The sequence below is a fragment of the Ascaphus truei genome, chromosome 9 (assembly GCF_040206685.1).
Source record: "Ascaphus truei isolate aAscTru1 chromosome 9, aAscTru1.hap1, whole genome shotgun sequence".
Classification (NCBI taxonomy): Eukaryota; Metazoa; Chordata; class Amphibia; order Anura; family Ascaphidae; genus Ascaphus; species Ascaphus truei.
Window position 1 is genome coordinate 15,678,232 of NC_134491.1, and position 6,368 is coordinate 15,684,599.

The window sequence follows — 6,368 nt, forward strand, 5'->3', positions numbered from 1 at the left end:
AATGGCCGCCTTAAAGTTTCAATCAATCCTTAAGGCCGTGTAACACAGCAGCTACAATGTATCCTGATTTTACTAAGGTAACATTATCTATTGTTATAGTTTGCAGTTCAAACTGCTGGGAACATTGGCAACAAATGATCACAGACAGGAAAGCCGCGAAGCGTGCTTGGCGTGCTTGGCGTGATCTCATTAAAGTTACTGTATTGACATGTCCAAGCTGCGTGAGCGCGCACGTGTACGTACGCTTACCAATTTTCTGTGCTTGGGGAGACATAGAGAATTGATTTTCAAGCACGCTGAAGGGTCACATGAGTCATGAATCAGCACCAGTCAATGCACACAGCACACAGCCACACACACACAGCCACACACACACACACACAGCACACAGCCACACACACACACAGCACACAGCCACACACAGCACACAGCCACACAGACACAGCACACAGCCACACACACATAGCACACAGCCACACACACACACAGGTATAGCCCCGATCTAGCAATGACACGCCCCCTCCCTTAGGCTGCGGCCAGGTAGGGAGCGGGCGCACTAGCGCTCGTGCGATGAGCCCTGATCACCTGGGCGATTAGTGGCCGGCTAGGTGTGCGCGCGGGGGGGGGGGGGCATGTCGGAGGCGCGGCCAAGACGTCACAAAGCTGGTTCGCCCTCCTTGGGCGAACCGCTCACGTGACGCGCGAGCGAGCAGCAAATTCAAATTTGCTTGCTTGGCAAGCAGGTAAGCGCCACGCTTTCTCACGCTGGCCACACACATTGCTGCAATGTGTTTCATCGCGCCCAGCGTAAGCGCGGCCGCTCGCTCAGCGCCACCCTGGACGAGGCCTTATGCGGCCACACCCCCCCGCTCGCGCTTGCAAAATTCAGCAGGACATAGCGCTCATGCTTGGAGATTTGGTGACATCACCGCTCTCAAGCATGAGAGCGCGTCTCGGCAAATATCTTGCACGCCTGGGGAAATGTGCTAAAACCTGTTATAGAAATCAAAGGATGCTTACTATATTAAAACTCAATAAAAATGGCATTGAGTTGAATCTAGAAAATGAATGCAGTAAGTATTATCGAATACTACAGAACTGATTTATTTAAAAAAAAACACATGTAGGATATTGCTGGGATTGCTCCTTGAAAGTCCAACAAACCCCTTTGTCGTCACTATGTATTGTATTTAAAAAAAGTAGATCATAATATAACTAAGACCAAAGCTGCAGAATCGTACAGTGTTTTGGAAATAGCTACCAACCACAGAAATATGTTCAGCCGTGCAACTGGACGTCAGATCTGTGAAGATCATTGAAATGAGTTCTGTTGAGTTGAAGCCAAATTGCCCATCCTTAAAGGATTTTGAAATGGAAGGAAAATATGTGCTGTTCGTGAAAAAGAAAATGTATTAAAAGAATGGAAAATAAAGCTTGCAACTTACTGTAAGAGAAAATCTTTCCAGAGCCATGAAAAGCAAAATGAGGAGATTTCTGTAATATCCACCAAGTTTTACAGCTCCGCTGAATTCTTCATAAAACCATATTCGGAAGAATTTTATGAAGGAATAATGCACTGTACCATTTTTTGGTAAATAACAGTGATTTTGCATTGGTTTAAAAAAAGTGGATGTATTCCTTCACCGTAGTCCAAAGTATGTTTTAATGCTGTTCTTAACTTACAGTACTCATTTCAATACCGATTACTGTATGTTAGTCTTTAAGAAATGTCTCAACCAGGGCAGAGGAGAGGCAGGGGGCAGCCTCAGGGCTCCAGATGCATCCGCTGCGCGGCTGGCATGTTTGAGGCTGCGCTTATAGTGCATTGCCGCCGTCGCGTGCGCTTATAGTAAGCGCGATGCGATGGCGCGACGGAGTGACGGCTTGGTCGCGATCGCTGGAAGTCATCTCTATTTGATTTTTCCAGCCTGATGTCGCCGTCGCCGGCACTATAAGCGCGGCCTTAGGCATCTGGGTGAGTGAGGTACGTGTGAGCGAGAAGGGGTGAGTGAGGGCCCAGATTTAAAAAATCCTCCAGGGGCGTCCCTGCTCCTAAAAGGTTGAGAACAAGGCTTCAAGGATTGGCCAAATAGTTCGGTTTGAGGGAAAATATGTTTATTTCCGAAAATGCATAACGCGCTTATCAAGAATAGGAATCCCAAAGGGAGCTTGGGTTTTTTTCCTATGATAAATCTGGTGCCGTTTTTTTGGTTCTGCTTTTCCCCCAGTTTTGTAGACAAATACGCAATAAGCAATTCTCAAACCTAGAACAGCTTTTATCGATTGTTCCAGACCTAGGCCGCGCATATAATGCCCGCGACGGGCAACGCAACGGGACAGGTGACGTCACCCGTCGCCGCTAGCAAAAGTTATATTTCGCTCTGCGGCGGCGGCCGCAGCACTGGCTTTCTTGCATTTGAATGGTTCAGGGGCTGTCACATGAGGCGACAGCCCTTGAAAAATCAAATATTGCCGACTTCCAAATTTGGCGACGTGACGTCGCTCCGTCGCGCTTACTATAAGCGCACACGGTGGCGGCAATGTATTTGTTTTTGGTCGACGTCGCGGGCATTATACGCACGTCCTTAGTCTAGAGAATAAGGATGGGATTTCTCACAATCTCATACCCAGTAGATAGAAAGTGGGGCAAGAAATCGGGACACGATTTATCGAGGGAAATACAGTAATGTGTTGCAGGCCTCTGGCAGTGAGGTGGTTAAAAGCCACGGTCGGAACAAGAACATTGAGTCCGTTTTTTGCTCTTCTCCTAATTGCTTGGCGCTGTGACGTCCATGCTCAGGGTTTGGAAACCTGAACCTCTTCATTCAGATCATAACTACTGTATGAAAAGGAGCTTTCTCCCATATAATTGCCAACATGCGGTTTGATTTCCCCGAGGCGTGTAAAACCCTCACCGATACATCATCTTGTAATGATTTTCTTCCAATCTTGTGCCTTCTTCTCCCCCAGTGTTAATCAGACTGTATGAACAAGGCCATGCTGCAAACTCTGCATATTTAGGCTTACACAAGGTCAGGGCCGCCAACAGAAATCGTGGGGCCCAGGACAAATGCAAGGAGCTAGCGGCCCTTCCCCCCTCCCCCCCACCCCCCCACCTCCCCACCCCCCCACAGCACTTCTACCATGACATTTTTTTTTAAAGCGCAGCTTTTACTTAAATGGCAGTGTTGTGAGCCCTATTTCACACCTCGCTAGCCCCCCCATTTTACTCCTAGCGAGCCCCCCCCTATTTCCCTTCCTTTTCCAATGTATTCTCTCCCCTCTGTCTCACCTCTCACTCTCCCCTCCTCCATCAATTACCCCACTCTCCCTCAATCCCTGCCCCCCCAGCCTCACATGTATTTCTCTCCCCTACTCCTTCTTTTCCTCACTCCCTCTCCCCCCTTTCCTCTCCCCCTTCCGTCAATTACACCACTCTCACTCAATTCCCTCCCCCCTCACATAATTCCCCCCCACAAAATATATACCAAAAAAACACCCCCAATGCAAAAAACTTCCCACCCCCAAATACATACAAAAACATCTGCAACCCCCAAATATATACAACCCCCCTACCTCCCCAAATATACACAACCCCCCCAAATACATACAAAAAAACATCTCCCCAATATATTTAAAAAAGATCGCCAATACATATAAAAAAAACCAATGCATATAAAAAAGCCCCAAAACATATAAAGAATCCCCCACTCCCCCAATACATATAAAAAGACCCCCACTCCCTTCAATACATATAAAAAGACCCCACTCCCTTCAATACATATAAAAAGACCCCACTCCCTTCAATACATATAAAAAGACCCCACTCCCTTCAATACATATAAAAAGACCCCACTCCCCCTCCAATACATATAAAAAGACCCCACTCCCCCTCCAATACATATAAAGAATCCCCCACTCCCTTCAATACATATAAAAACGTAGACCTACCTTGGGGAATGGTCGGGGCCGGTGGCTGTGGGGACCGGTGGCTGCGGGGTCCGGCGGAGAGTCGGGGCCCGGCCACGACAAGCCCCCAGATGCAGGCTTCCTCAGTCTGTGTCCCATACCGAGCTTCCAGTCAGCACGCACCGGAAGCTGAGGCGCGCTGACGTGAGAGGGGCCCGGTGCGCTGATGCCAGAGGCTGGGACAGGAAGGCCTGCATCTGATACAGAGCCAGGGCCTGGCTGCGACCGGCAGCCATTATCCCTTGTTCCCCCCCCTCTTGGCGGCCCTGACAGCCGCGCAGGGGGCCCGGGTGGCCGGGCCCCCCAACTCACCAGGCCTGGGACACCAACCCCGGCAGACCCCCCTGTTGGCGTCCCTGCATTAGGTATCTGAGTCTGAGACGGTTCTACATATTGTAGGATGGCCATCTCATTTGTACGTATGAATAGCAAATAAAAATATCACTTGTGAGCACATTCACATGTCTGCCACCCTGCTTTTCACTATCTCTTAGCATACAGTGCTTCTAATGCAGCTAGGGATTCTGGGAAATTACATGTAAATGAGCAAAGTGTCACCTTTGGTATGAATAGATATTTTGATTTATCTAGCATCATTAATGTATGCTGTGCTTTGCAAAACAGACAATGTGATACAGGGAATTATAATACAAAAAGTGCATGAAACATACAAGCAGGGCCGGTATAAGGACATTTGACACCCTAGGCGAACCTTCAGCCGTGCACCCCACCAAAAAATGTTTTTGATGGAATCTTTTGTACAGTATGTCGGTTAGACTTACCAACACAATTCTCTGTCTCTCTCTTACTCTCCCACATCCTCTCTCCTCCAACCCCCTCTTTCTCTCCCCCAACCCCTCTCCCCATATACCTCTTTCTCTCCCCCAAACCTCTCTCTCTCCCCTGCCCCCTCTTTCTCTCCCCTTCCTCTTCCCCCTCTCGTTCTCTCCCTCCTCTCCCCTACAACTCCTCTCTCCCCCCCCCCCATATCCCTGTCTCCCCCCACCCTTATCTCTCTCCTCCCCACCCCTCCCCTTCTTTGTTTTTACACACAACGGCTCCCTCTCTGTTTTTAGACCCCCATCTGTTTTTACACCCCCCCTTTTTTACATCCCTTCACCTCATTTTAACACCCATCCTACACCCCATTTTTTACACTTCCCCCTCCACACCATTCTTAACATCCCCCTCCACTGACCTGCATAGCAGTTCCTGCTGCAGTGCCGAGGCAGAGGAAAGCAGCCTTCTCTGCTCCCAGCCTCTGCTGCTGCACCCCAACATGTCCAGCCCAAGGCGACCACCTAGGTTGCCAGTGGTTGCACCGATCCTGCATACAAGCACAGGATAGGAAAGGAAATCTCAGCCCCACAGAGCTTACAATCTAAGTGGTATGTGGAGAGACTTTACAGAGACAGTAGGGGAAGGATTAAGTGCAGTGCATGGCAGCGACTGACCTCGATGGTGGGTAAGGGCCTCTGTGGGTGTGGGGCGAAGTTGTCTTGAGTAGCCCAGGCAGTACAAATGCTTCGTTCAGAAGGTGTGGGCATTGAAGGTTCTTGGTGTATATTGGAGTACACGAGTCCCATCCCATTTCTCTACAGATTTACGTCGAGAATATTTATACCGATGACAAGTAAAAACGCAAACCTCTCCCCTTAGCTGCAGAGATGTGGGAATCAGTCCTAATTCACTTTGTGTCATTTTAATCATGTGATCAAATTCGCGTGGCAACAAAACTACAGGATTTAGGACGAATACGATAAGTATTTTACCTAATTTTGGCGTCAATATTTTTTTGGACTTTTTTGGTGAAGTTTTATTGTGTAGGTAATTTAGGAGTAAAGTTAAACCGGGGGGGTTCTCAGCTCCAGTCCTCAAGAACCCCCAACAGGTCAGGTTTTAAGGATATCCCTGCTTCAGCACCGGTGGCTCAATCAGTGACAAAGTAGGAATATCCTGAGAATCTGACCTATTGGGGGATCTGGAGGACTGGAGTTGAGAAACCCTGGGTTAAACTATTACAGTATAAGGCAACAGTAAACAAAGTCGACATTTACATACGTGTAGTACCTGAAGTCCTGTGTTTGGGTAAAGCAAATGCAAATATCATATTTGCATCTAAGCACAAAAGGCAACGTAATTCTAGTTTATGGCACAGTAAAGGAACTCTGCTTCTGGAGACTTCGCAGACAACTGGAATGTATGCCCCAGAGGTTTGCTGGCTACTCGTGAAGCACATGTCTGGGAATGAATGCTTCCATAATCATGGTTATATAAATAAAAAAATAATAATACAGTATATATAATATCTACTTATAAGAGATGGGTTAGCTGGGGGGAGGGGGGCAAAACCAGGGTTTCATAGAGCCCGAGGCTTGGCATGGAAATAATGCCAGATC